Below are 14,535 nucleotides of genomic sequence, written 5' to 3'. Positions count from 1 at the left end.
AAAAATAAAATCTGTTTGCTATTTTCCCCCAAGCCATAGCTATTTATTGCTTGAGAGAGAGAAAGTGTGTGTGTGTGTGTGTGTGTGTGTGTGGTTTGAGACAGAGAGAAGAAGGAGGAAAAGAAGGGGGGAGAAGGAGGTGGAGGAGGAGGGGAGAGGGAGGAAGGAAGGGAGGAAGGAAGGAAGACAGAAGGAGAGAAAGGGAAGAGAAAGAGAGTGAAGTTTTCCTGACTGAGATTCTGTAGCTGGGGTGGGAGCTTTGCATTTTCCTCCCTCCCTTTAAAAGGGAGAAAAATGACTGTAGTTAAAGCCCGGCTGATGAGTGGAGGGCTCCCCAGTCTAGAAAAGCACCCCAGGCCGGTGTCAGTCTTCGGCTTTGTGTAATTTGGCTGCAGGTTTGTCTGACTTGAACCCTTCCGTTCTCAGCTTCAGTGAACTCTCCTCAAGAAGAGGGATGTGGTGGGTGGGCGTCCTTAGCCCAGAGGGAAGTGGGTGTCTGTGGGTGGGTGTTAGAAGGGGTACCAGAGCCTTCCAAAACTGTCCCCAGGGTGCTGTTGTGTCTCTTGGATTTAAATACTAGAAAACCCAGAAGGAAGGGCAGGAAGTGGCTATGAAATTTATTTTCAGTGTTTGGAGGGGTAGTCTGGCAGAGTAGAGTGAGAGCATGGTGTTCGGAGTCAGAGCAGGTTCAAATTCTGCCTTTTCAACTTACTAGCTGTGTGACCTTGGGCAAGTTACTTCATCTCTCTGAGGCTTAGTCGCATCATTGCGAAATGGAGATCCAGCCTGCTTCAGCTGCCGCCATAGTGTGAATACACACAAAGTCCTGGGACATAGTAAGCATGCAACAAATAGTAGCTAAGATGTGAAATTCCTAAGCAAACCCGGGCCAATCAATAGCGGGGTTTGAGGAATAAGATCTGTGGGAGTCCAGCTGATGTTCTATGTGCCTCATTCTGACTTGCATTTGGTCACACATGCTCCTCTAGGCACAGGTAAGACTAAGGGGCTGTATTTGGGGTCCGTGAGGGTTTCCAGTGTTATGGGCGACCACAAAGGCTGTGATGCACACACAGCAGTTAGGGTGTCTTTTCCCCTCTCAGGTAGGCTTCCCCTTGACATTGGGCTGTGATCCATATCGGAAATCACAACCTCCACTCACATCAAAGCACTCCGGGGGAGGATACCTGCCCTTTTCACAGAGATACTTTGAAAAACATCACCTCCCAGGGCGAGAAGCCAATGAGCCAACGTGTGTGGTGGAAGGAGCCTAGGGTTTAGAGTCAGAAGTTCCATAAGTGACAGGACCAGCTGGCCCTGGGATAATCACTTGTATGTCTTAGTCTTGGTTCCTAGATTTCTACAACAGGGTGCTAATACTGTGCACTTTGTAGGGTTGAGAGCCTGATCAGGTGAAGAAAATATTAGAAAGTGCTTCGTAAACATTAAAGGGCTGAGCGCACATCGGTTCATCAATGAGAGAGCGAAGCATCCCATCTTCCAGAGTCACGCCAGCACCCAAGACGATCCGCAGGCCCCCGTCTAACCAATTCTCCCGGACCCCACACTTTTCCTTTGCCGCCCTGATGGCCACGCAGGCCAGGCACTTTTGTGCCATGTCTGTCTCTCATAGATTGGCACGTCTCGCTCATGCCTATCTTCCCAGCAACGTGCTTGGAACCTTAGAAAGGGCACTTGGGGAAAATTTGTAGCAGGAAGGAAGGAGAGAAGGCTAGTGAGCAGTTCTGGCTTCAGGATGGTTGAGGAACAGCAGAGGAATGACCAGATCGAGAAGCCACTGAAAGCTGACATATATATATATATATGACTAATATGCTAAGTGTCCGACTGTTTGACCGGTTGCTATGACATGCACTGACCATCAGGGGACAGACACTCAACTCAGGAGCTGCCGTGACATGCACTGGCCATTTACAGAGAAATGGCACTGCGGACCTGGTGCTGACAAAGCAACACTTGTCTTACCCCAAGTGGGACACAGGTCCCACCACCACCCAGGAACAACACCCCACTGAATCACAGCTGAGACCCCATGGCATAAAATGCGGACAACAGCCCAGCCCAGCCCAGCCTGGAAAGGTGGCTGTGGGTGCCGGGCAATGATGTCACGTAGCAACGCCTGGCTTCCTCTCCCTAGCAACTAGCCTCCTTGGAGTTTCTTCAGCCCAAGAACAGGACTTGCTTTATAGCCAGGTGGAAACATTTTACACTTTAACCAAATGTCTGTGAAGCGTTTTCACACGCCTCATCTCTTTTGATCCTTACAGAAGTCCTGGAGTAGGTAGATAGGAGACTCGGTGGAATCCTATTTTCTTTTCATTAGCAAGACAACAGAGATTTAGAAAGCTTAGAAACTTGACCTGACTGAAGAGAAGTAAGAAATGGTGGAACTTAAAAATGACTTCAGGTTTTCTCACTGAGCAGAATATAGTCAAACACTACTGCAGTTAAATACTTTACCCTTTGTTCCCTCTGTGTGACCTACAATAATAATCTGCTTCGTGTTGATATTTACTGCTGTGTTACTGACAATTACCTGAAAGAGAAGTTGGGGTGCTTCACTGGGCTGGAAAAAGTTTAGCTACATGAGAAAGCAGGTCTAATTAAGCAAGTTTATTCTATACCTATAAAAGGTTAAGTTGACTCGCGCATGCACAAAACATATAAAACTCTTACTGGTGCCAATCACGTGCATGTGTTTTGACCTGTCATGTCAATCATAAATTTGGTTGACACTTCTATTATAGAGAAAGGGCAAATAGTGATATTAAAATATTTCTTCTAATTAATTTTCTTTCAATGTGCACGAATTTGTGCACCGGGACACTAGTGTTTCTATCTAAAGCTGGCTGCCTGCAAAGCTGGTGGGAGAAGCAAACTGCTCTGGGCCATTAAGAGCTTTGAGGGACGCGTTCCCGATTTTGCACAAATAATACTTATATTAAATTATTCAAACCCCAAATCATTCCTCTCCATTCCTGTTCCAGATTTTAGTTTGGGCAAAAAGGTAGCTTTCCTTTCTTCCAAGTCGCCCCCATTTAAAATAACATCTAACACTTTTAGGATGTTTTCCACTTTGCAAAGAACTTTTATGTGCCGATAGTTTTTAAAAAATTATTTTGTTGTTAGTCCTCACCCAAGGATACTTTTTCCATTGATTTTTAGAGAGAGTGGAAGGGAGTGAGGGGGATTAGAGAGAGAGACATATCTGTGAGAGAGACACATTGATTGGTTGCCTCCTGCACATGCCCTGACGTGGGCCAGAGATTGAGTTTGCAACCAAGGTACACGCTCTTGACAGGAATCAAACCCGAGACCCTTCAGTCTGCAGGCTGACACTGTAACCACTGAGCAAACTGGCTAGGGCTGTACAGTTTCTTCTTTAAGCCACCCTGTAAAGTGGGGGTTGTGCATCATACCTATTTATGACTGAGAACACAAAAAACCCATAGAACTTAAGAATTTATTTGCTAATGACCTCAGCCAGGAGGTGGAGAAGCCAGGAGCCCTGAGCCTCAATTTTCCCTTTGGAACTCCTGATCTCCACACCAATGACAGAATCGGGCAGGGAATTCAAGCATCAGTGGTCAGAGCAGGTGCTGGCAAAATAATGGCTCAGTGGGAAATGGCCTCCTTTGCCCCATAGAGTTGGTAGGAGTTTTGCTGCAGCTGAAATGATCAACCTTTAAACACGCCTACTCTCCATTTACCACTAACATGCCGTTCCAATCCAGAGAATGACACCAGTCAGAACCTGCTTCTTCCCAGGCAGCTCGGGAAGACGGAGCAAGCTCTGTGCAACGAACGAAAGCCGTCCGCTCAGCTACGGGCACCGCCTTCAGGTCCAGAGGCTTGTTTTTTTCTCTGATAACCGCTGACTTGCACGGGGTCTTATCGATCTTCCTCCAGTCCCACAACAACAGGAAAAACTGGCTCAGAGTAAACTGTGGTCCTATTATTGTTAGAAACATGTGGTGGGCCGTTTTTGGTTCTGGGCATTGAGCTTGAAGAAGGATGTTGATAAGGGTACAGGGGAGTCTGGAAGGGTCTGTGTAAGGGACTGAAAGCAGAGGCATTCTGCAGGAAAAGGGCTAAAGGCAAAGAAAACCATAGTCTTCTTGTAGTGACGCAAGGGCTGCAATGCAAGTGGAGTGTTGTCCACGGTCCTTCTAGCGCATAGCGTCCAGATGATGAGTGAAATGACAGGGGCCCAACGAAGGTGCGGACACCTATCTCAGTCCAGCCGAGTGCGGGTCAGAAATCTGCTCTGTGGGTAGCTCTGGCCGAGGCCTGGGATGCTCTGGGTGCGCGCCCAGCCCTCCGTGTGAGGCTCCCTCCATGGCTGCGTCCTGTTCTCTCACGCTCATCTCCTTGAGAGGCAGGCAGCTGCCACCAGCTCATTTTCACAGCAGGTATGGTGAGACGCAGCAGAGCGGGCACCGGCAGAAGCAGGGTCAGAGCTCTGGTCCCTGGAGGCCCTCCTGTCCAATGTCCACGGTGCTACCTTTACGCATTATTTCTTTTAAGCAGCCCTAGGAATGTGTATTTACCAGCTGCACTCTACACAGAGAGGAAGAGCCAGCTCCGCCCAGCCCACCTCCCCTCCCCCCCCCCCCGCCCCCCAGCCTTTGAAGTTATCGCCAAGGTTAGAAACCCAGGAGCACAGATCAGATCCACAGCAGGCCTTACAATCGACACAAAACTCTCCTTCCATCACATGTCGATGCTTTGATGAATAAAATATAAATGTCTTCAAAAGTACTACCTACTTTATAGAATTTTGTCACCATGTATTTTTCGCCATCCATGATTCTCAAAAGTGTGTGTGTAATTTTCTCTCTCTTTTTAAAAAACTTTAAAAGAAATCCTGCTAGTGACATGACTAAGAGGATGGGGCAGGATTGCTGGTCAGTACTCGGGCTTTGCCATTTCCTAGCTTGTGACTTTGCGCAAGTTGCTTCATTTCTTTGAGCCTCCTTTGCAAATGGGGCCATCATAATGTTACTCAGGGACACTGAGAGGGTTGAATGAGGCAATCAGATAAGCATGCAGAGCAGTGCTGGGCGCGCGGTAAAATGTACCTGTTCCTGTCCTGATTAGGGGACATACTGGCTCACTGGTGTAGAGAAAGCTCGTCCCCACCTCTAGACCACAGGCAATTTCCTACCATAAACAAAGGACGCTGGGAACTCCCCAGCTTACCAGCAGGTGTCTGAGCGGATTCCTGGTCTGGCATACTCTCTGCCAATTCTGTGAACACCCCAATGCCTCAGAGAACTTGCCCTTGACGCCCTGGGGCAGATAGCAAAGCCCTCTGTCCCTCCCTCAGGATGGCTGAGCTGAGGCCGAGCCCAGGGGCGTTCCCAGACCAGTGTACTCTGTGATTCCTCTCTGGGACCCAGCTATGTGCCCTGGGCATAGGGGGGTTGGGGGGACGGGAGGGGTTTGCCCCTGACACCCGGTCTGGCACCCTATCTAAGCAGGGAGTACCCTCGAAGGAGAGGCAAGAAGTGTGACTTCATTTCCTGAGACTCCCTGCTTTCTCACCATCCCCTCTGGTGGGACGACAACTACCCTTTCTCTAGTAGTATCCGTGGGCCCCCTCCCACCTGACCGCTGGAGACAGCCAGTGCTGGGAAAGGGATTCGAAAAGGAGACGCAGCTCAGGGGTGGCTGTAGGGGTGGAGGGTGAGGGTCGGGGATAAGCCGACAGTGAGCAGCCTGCTCGTGTGGCTGCAGGTGAAGGCTGTGCTCCGTGGTCCCGGGCCCTGTCCTTAGACGCTGTCTGAAGGCACGATCTCTCCAACACTCACAGGAGTTGTGTCCACCCAACAATTACGATCTGGAAGTAACCCTTCTTGAGTGCTGAGGATTTGCTGGGTGAGGAGCCGGGAATATAGCATTTGTTGTATTTCATCCTCACAACAAACTTTGAGAACAGGGGTGTCCTAGACACATTCCCTTTTTACAGTTGAAGAAACTGAGGTAAAGAGCGAGGAAGTGACTTGAAGTCACACAGCAAATAAGTTACAGCTTTGGACCTCCCATCCCTAGGATGCCTACTATTCAGTTAAAAACACACACCATCAAACCACTTCTATTGACCAGTCTTGGGGTGTGTGTGTGTGTGTGTGTGTGTGTGTGTGTGTGCAGATGCCACCTAAAATGGCCTCTCCAGGAACATGTCTGAGGGATTTGAATAATTATCTGTGCTGACTCAGTTAGGGCAGAAGGTCCAACACGGTTTCTCTGGCCCGAATGTCCCAGTTAATTACCCGACCCTCCACCTGACTTAGCGTGTGGAGGCAGGCTTAATGGGTTCTCCGTGGAGCTCTTCCATTATTTCTCAGGTGCCCAAGGTAATCTTTTCATTGAGCACTCACCATTCCGGGCTTTGCACAATGCCGATGACTAAGGGATTTTCTTCTGCCCGCTCCTAACAAGGGGACCTGCGTTAATCATTGTGAAGCTTTGATAGGAAGCGCGGCGGGGGCTTAAGCCACTTCCCTGGCTTCATTAGGGGAAAAAGCAACCCAGGTGCAGACCACGCGGGCCTCAGGGTTTGATACTATTAAATCAATGCACAGACAAAAAAAGTGGATTAGGCCCTTTTTGCAAACAGAAATCTGGTGGGTCAGACTCAAAGATGGGAGGGAAAAAGTCTGTACAGATACCACTGCATTAGCGACTGCCCGAGCTCTCCTTTCTCCCCACGGTCTCTTGGGGAAAAAATCGGCCAAGGAAACAATTTACGCTCCACCTCTGCTTGTCTGACTTCACAAGGGCTCTGAGCTGATTTCTCCGCTTTTGCCTGGAAACGCTGACCACACCACCATCTCAAGAGACTGGCAAAATTGGCTACGACCTTTGGCTTTAAAAATTTCTGCAGCCAGCCCAGAAATCAACCGAAGCCATTATACTCAATTAATATTTGACAAAGGAGACAATAGCATACAATGGAGTCAAGACAGTCTTTTCAATAAACAGTGTTGGAAACACTGGACAGATACATGCAAAAAAAAAAAAAAAGAAAGAAAGAAACTAGACCACCAACTTACGCCATACACAAAAATAAACTCAAAGTGGATTAAGGACTTAAACATAAGATGGGAAACCATAAAAATCTGAGAAGAATCCACAGGCAGCAAAATATCAGACATATGTCATAGCAATATCTTTATCGATACGGATCCTAGGACAATGGAAACTAAGGAGAAAATAAACAAATGGGACTACATCAAAATAAAAAGCTTCTGCACAGCAAAAGAAACCATCAACAAAACAAGAAAGCCCACTGATGGGAGAACATATTTGCCAACAATATCTCTGATAAGAGTTTAACCTCCAACATTTACAGGGAACTCATACAACTTAACAAAAAAAAGATAAACAATCCAATAAAAAAATAGGCAAAAGACCTAAAAAGACACTTTCGAAAGTGGACATACAGAAGGCCAAGAGACATATGAAAACATGCTCAAAGTCACTAATCATCTGAAAGATGCAAATCAAAATGACAATGAGGTACTATCTCACACCTGTCAGGATGGCTATCATCAACAAATCAACAAACGATAAGTGCTGGTGAGGATGTGGAGAAAAGGGAATCTTCTTGCACTGCTGGTGGGAATGCAGACTGGTGCAGCCACTGTGGAAAACAGTATGGAGTTTCCTCAAAAAATTAAACTTAGAACTGCCATTTGACCCAGTAATCCCACTTCTAGGAATATATCCTAAGAAACCTGAAACACCAATCAGAAAGGATATATGTACCCCTATGTTCATAGCAGCACAATTTACAATAGCTAAGATTTGGAAACAGCCTAAGTGCCCAACGGTAGATGAATGGATAAAAAAGCTGTGGTACATCTACACAATGGAATACTTTGCAGCTGTAAAGAAGAAGGAGGTCCCTTTGCAACAGCATGAGTGGACCTGGAGAGCATTATGCTAAGCGAAATAAGCCAGTCAGAGAAAGACAAATATCACATGATCTCACTTATATGTGGAATCCAATGAACAAAAGAGGTCCAGAGGCTTGGATGCATGGAACAAAACGACAAATCTCAGTGGGGAGGGAGGTAGAGGAGACAGGAAGAGATTAACTAAAAAACATATATGCATATATGCATAAGCCATGGACACAGGTAATAGTGTGCGGAAGGCCTGGGCTGGGGTAGGGGCTGGATGGAGGGGGGCAAAAATGGAGGAAATGGGAGACATATGTAATACTGTCAGCAAGAAATAAATTTTAAAAACACCATTAATGAGCAACCTGATTTTCACCTGATCTTTAATGATATTTATTGAGCATATGCGTGTGGGGTACTGTGCGAGGCAACTTCTGTATAATTAACTCAATCAGCACTGAGCATTAGAAGACTCAATTCACCATCCCTGCCCCACACATGAGGATGTTGAGGCTCAGAGAGGTTAAGCAACTCTCAAGAGGTGAACCAGTAAGTGGTGAAGTGGAATACACGCCCAGGTCTGGTTATAATGTGCAGAGTCCTTTCACTACCTCAAGTTGTTGATGTTCTGAAAATGAAATTCTAAATCTATTTCTTATCTACCAGGCACCTGGGATCAGGGAGAAGGGGCCTGCTTTGTGGGACGCACAGGGGGCTTTGGATCAGCCAGTACTTGGTTTTCATTACGTGCCATCACTTACTACAGTGGGGCCTTGACTTAACGAGTGTCCCGACTAACGAGTTTTTTGAGATACCAGCTGTCTCTCCGCGGATTTTTTGCATTGAGTTGACAGAGTAATTTGAGTTAACGAGCTCCTTAACAAGCTCGGTCTTGGAATGAATTAAACTCGTAAGTAAAGGCCCCACTGTAGTTGAATGAGCTTGGGAAGCATTATTTAATTTCCCCAAGGCTTCTATAATCTCATCTTCAAACTGAGATAGTATGATAGTATCTTCTTCAGAGGCTTCTTGTGAGGCCAAACGGATTGACATCATGTAAAGTGCTCAACACAATGCCTGGTACACAGTAAGAGCTCAAGAAGCATCGGCTAATATTATTACTAGTGTTTAACGCACTTGTGGTTCACTGGGCGTTGACTGCCAAGTGTGCTCCCATCTATCCTTAACCGACTAGAACAAGGGTCAGCCAACGATGGCCCATGGGCCAAAGCCAGCCTGCTGCCTGTTATCGTATGGCCCACAAGCTACAAATGGTCTCTACATTTTCAAGTGGTTGAAAGAAAATCCACAGAAGAACACTACATGTGAAAATTACAGGATATTGACATTTCAGTGACACAGCCATGCCCGTTCACCTACATCTTGTGTATAGTTGCTTTCATGCTACCAGGGCAGAGGTTGAGTGTCTGGGGCAGAGACCTTGGAGCTTCTAAAGCCAGAATATTTCTTGTCTGGTCCTTTCCAGTAGAACCTTTCTGACTTCTGGATAGAACATGATTCAAGTGGGAGACGTGAGGTAGAGGAAGAATCACAGAATGTACATTTCTGACCCTAATTCACTAGTTGACTGACCTCTGCTACTTGCCCAACCCGTTGGCCTCACGTCTTTTATATGGTGTAATAGGGTGCTGGGCTGATGGTTTTCCTGAATTCCTTCTGGAACTAAAATGAAAAAATGCCTGTGACTGTAGGCTGGTGTACAAGACAGGTTCTGGTTAGAATGTGGAATAGGAAGCACTTCCCACCTTGGCAGGGTTATCCATACTCTAGCAGGAAAGCATAGGCTGCTACTATTGTAGCATGAATAAGAGCTCTGGAAAGGGGGCTTTGGGGAAAACTATAGTAAAAGGGAAAAAACATTTGAGATAAATAAAGACCATTCACACAGGTACAGGCAGTGTAGCGTGGCCAGTGGGTAGACTTGGCAAAGACATGAAAGGACTACAATAGACAGCATGTGCCGGTGGTTACTCGGTGCCAGAGCTGTTTTCAGTGTTTCTCACGAGCCACCTCATTTCATATTCCAGCTCCCCTTGGTTGCTGCCTCCTCATCTGTACCTCGCTGAGCTGTTCTAAAAATTAATGAGGAGGATACACGCACAGGGACATAATAAAGGGGCATGGCAAACCCTCGGTGCGTGCGAGCCACTAGATGACTCTTGTTGGCATCACCAGGCCAAAGAACAGAAAGCTTCCTGTGGCTGGGCTCCTGCCCCTCTGCTGCTTGCGCACCTCCCCCCTCAGCCTCCAGTTTATGTTCTCCTTTTGTGGCAGAAATGGGGTGGGCAGGGTTTACATCTAAACGCACAGTAAGCATCGTGTGGGCCATGTGGGCCAATAACATGAAAGAAGCCATGATCACACAATTGGAAATGGATGTTCCTAAAACAGGGAGTTTCCGGTGGGGATTGGAGGCAGTAGAGGGAAGTGGTTTAGAGCAAAGACTCTGGCATTGGATCACCTGCCATCAGATTCTAGCTCTACCACGTACCAGGCACGTTACTTAACTTCTCTGCGCCTCACTTTCCTCATCTGCAAAATGGGAGGAATTGGACTCCCCATGAAGTTGTGCAGTTGTTAACTGAGTTCCTAGAACAGGTTTCAGGGCACAGTAAGGATTTTCCAGGTGTCAGTGATGACTATCATGTCTGCTGGAAATTCAGGCTGCTCCAGGTAATCAGGTTTCCCGTAGTAAACTTGGTCTGGCCCTGCGCAATCCAAGAGCTACAGGGGGCTATGTGAACTTATGAATTTAAACAAAATACAGTGAAAAATTCAACTCTGTGGTGATACTGGCCACATTTCAGGTACTCATGAGCCACACGTGGCGGTGGCTATTGCACTGACCAGTTCAGCTATAGAATATCTCCATCATTGCAGAAAGCCCTATTGAACTGTGCTGGTCTAGACGCAAGAGATGTTCACCAATCAATACACACGAATCCATTTTTAGTGATAGAATGAAGAGATGGTCATTCAGTTCCCATTTTAGACCCAGAGAGCAACTGGAGGAGAAAGCAGGGGAAGGAAAGGGCGTAGGTGTCTGCAGCTTCATCTTGTGGGTGAAATGAAGAATTATTTAACGTTGTAAAGCGAAGAACAATGCTACCCCATGTAACAGGAGGAGGAGAAGGGGAAGATGGTGACGGGGGCTAAAGCTCTATGACATTGAGGGTCATCAACATAAGGACAGCACCTAGAGCAACGAAGATAAACACAAAATAGTTTCACAGGTCCTCCTGGGGTAAGGGATTAAGGGTGGAGAGTGGTAGGACAGAGGGATGTCGTCCTTAAAAAAACTGTTATCACAAGTGCCTCTGTCCTATTTCATTTTTTTAGCCAGGCCGGACTCTATATTTCTTTCATAAAAGTTTATTGAGAAAAGAACAAAACAAGTGATAGGATGTTTAACACCCAGGGAAGGGCATCCTGCAGCAAGGCCTCCAGGCTGTCTGCTGGGCTGGAGTCAGGATTCTGAGATGTGTCTTCTGCCAAGGCACAAGCGAAGCCCAGCAGACACCTCCCTCGGTACATAATCTGGATGCTCAAGTGCATCTCGGGAGGAAGAGAGCATTATGCTAAGTGAAATAAGCCAGTCAGAGAAAGATAAATACCACATGATCTCACTCATTTGTGGATTATAGAGAACAACATAGACTGATGAAAAGGGACAGACCCAAAGACTGAGAAACAGCGATCAGGCTATCATTCCCCAGAAGGAAAGTAGCGGGGGTGGTAAGGGGAAGAGATCAACCGAAAGACTTGTATACATGTATATAAGCCAAACCAATGGACATGGACAACAGGGGGATGGGAACATGAGTTTGTGTGTGTGGGGGGGAGGTTGGGGGTTAATGGGGGGGATGAGGACACATTTGTAATACCTTAACTAATAATAAGAAAAAAAAGAAAAAAAAAAGAATGCATTGCGAGTGCCAACCGAGGGACCGACTGCTCGGGGAAGACAGAATGTGCCAGTGGGTGGATGTACTGGGACTGTGCGTGCGGGTGAGCAGTTGAGCAAACCTCAGGGGCTCCTGCTTGGGGCCAAGTGACAGTGACAGTGGGAGCCCCTTCCCACACTGTCTGAGCTGCAGAAAACACAGCCCCGGAAGCCTATCTGGAGTCCCAGGCGGTGGGATGAATTCTCTGAGCCGTCACTGGAGGGGCTGACCCGTGCTCAGAGCTGGCGGACGACCAACGGCATTTCCGCCACCTGGGAAGCCCGTGCCCACGAAGCAGCCTGGACGTGCTACGTGGACACGCAGCTCCCCGGGGTTTCCTTTTCAGAAGGGCCAGGGCTTAGAAACCCTGTTTCCACAGATGTGGGAGCTGTGACACCCAACATTTTCTATGGGCAGCTCATCAGATGGCCATTGCTGAGAAACATGACCACTGGCTTTCAAACTCAGATTCGTATTTGAAAGGTAAGAGTCAGGCATTGGAATGTTTTAAAATAAGGTTTCCCTGGGTTGTCAGTGTTAAATGGGATGAGTGTTAAAAATTTTTTTCAGATACTAGGGAGTATTGGATGCCAAGTCTGGACTTTCAACACTCAGAGTATTGTCTATGTGACTCTGAGGAAAGCAATTGTTTTGGTTTTCTCATAGACAACATAGAAATACTTAATAGTGGTACATAGTCACATATAAAAATACGAATGTATTTACCAGTGATTGAATGCCTGATTTACACGATCTTACTCAATTCTTCTAAGAACTTGCCATCTCATATTGCAAATGTGGTTCAGAGAGCTTAAGGAGTTTTCCCCAGGGAACACAGCTACAAGGTGGTAGAGCTGGAACTTGAACCCAAGTGGGTCTGACCTCAAAGGACCTGCTACTGTATTATGCTGCCCCCTCTACTGCCATACCCTTTTCACAAGAGAGTTCACCGAAGTCTGAAGATGACTTTGGAAGTACTTTGAAAACCAAAAAGTGTTATAGTGGTGAGGATACACACTTACGATCACAAGTAAGACCTCATCGGTAACTATTGATGCAACCACCATGGATATTCTGCAGTGGCTCCTGCGACCCCTGAGAGCTCCAGAGGGGCCAGCGGGAGGAGGGAGAGGGCCCAGCTTTCCTGGAAAGCGTCCTTAGGCGAGAACACGGAAACCCTGAGTTGCAGGGCTGCTGGGATGATGGCAAGGCTTCTGTGCATGTTCATAAATATTGATCGTGATTAAACTATTATCATAGTAATGAGGGTAATGATGCCTCCTACAGCCCTTCCCACCACTCCACTCAAAGTCCCCACCTTCCTTTAAACAAAGAGCTGCTGGCACTGCTGGGGCGCGGGGCCAGCGGCAGGGAAAGGATCTCTATTAAACAAAGGCATTCTGTTCCACGCACCGAGTAGGAGCCGCAGCCTCATTAACCAGGAGAATTGTTCACGTCTCCTGTTGCTCAGGGTACTGTGTTCCGAGACTGGGTCCAGGAAGTGTATGTTCTCATCTCTCTTCCCCCAGGGGCTTCCGAACAGATGCCCGATTAAGTAGACCATTTTCCTTCCAGTTTCCCGAGTCTCTGTCCCAACCCTCCCTTCCCAGAAAGGATTTCTGCAAGGCTCGCGGCTCCTTCAAACCCACCCTGTGGATGCCGCTAAGACTTAACAATGGCTGCATGCTTACTACCTGCTTGGCACAAGGCTAAGCCATTGGTAAGTAATTCGCCCTCACTACAGTGGGCAGGATGATGATCATTACAGATGAGGAAACCGAGGCTCAACGAGGCGCAGCGCCTTCCTAAAAGACCCTCAGCTGGTGCATCCCGGAGCTGCCTGGACACACGGGTCTGTGGGCTTCAGGTTTGCCCTCTTAATGGCACTGTCCTGCCTTTTTACTCGTCTACATGGCAGACACTCCTTTTAGAAGAAACTCAATGTAGAGATGGGGAGTTTTAATTTTGTAAAATCTCTAAGTGGGCGGGAAGGCTTGTTCTTATGTGATTGTAAGTGGGGGCCTCTGCCCACTCTGGCACTTCCAGGTTTTGCTTTGCCTTTTGAACATCCCTCAACACGAAGGAGCCCGTAGAACACAAGCTCCAGAGCACAAGGGCCAGGTGTCACTTGTGTGCCTGGCTCCGCATGGCTGTGGTGCCGGGCAGGCGAGGGCTGTGTCGTCATCACTGAACAGTGATGTCTCTGCACAGGGATCCCCTGTCACCGTGATACCCTGCCCTTCCCCGCTTGGCTGCCTCAGTGTGAACTTGAGGGTATAACTAACTTAATCCCTGCTGCCAGCAACTTCTTGTCCTTTATTGTCAGGCTGGGTCCGTGGTCGGCAAACCGTGGCTCACGAGCCACATGCGGCTCTTTGACCCCTTAAGTGTGGCTCTTCCACAAAATACCACGTGCGGACACGCAAGTACAGTGCGATTGAAACTTCGTGGCCCATGCGCAGAAGTCCGTATTTTTTTGGAAGAGCCACACTCAAGGGGCCAAAAGAGCCGCATGTGGCTCGTGAGCCGCGGTTTGCCGAGCCTCAGTTTACTGACCACTGGCCTAGGTAATCTACACAGAGGAGTGTTTTTACTTCTTTCCCCCTCTCAGCTCAGATCAAGTGGGGAAAACAAACACA

General features: G+C 47.6%; 1 protein-coding gene across 10 annotated transcripts in view; it reads right to left on the bottom strand.

The window, feature by feature from the left end:
- CADPS (calcium dependent secretion activator) overlaps positions 1-14,535 on the bottom strand; it is a 447,566-nt gene that overhangs the window by 44,380 nt on the left and 388,651 nt on the right. The window lies entirely within an intron of this gene.

The sequence above is a fragment of the Myotis daubentonii genome, chromosome 14, assembly GCF_963259705.1.
Source record: "Myotis daubentonii chromosome 14, mMyoDau2.1, whole genome shotgun sequence".
NCBI lineage: Eukaryota > Metazoa > Chordata > Mammalia > Chiroptera > Vespertilionidae > Myotis > Myotis daubentonii.
Note: the sequence above shows the minus strand (reverse complement) of the source record. Positions and strands in the feature narration are given on the sequence as shown.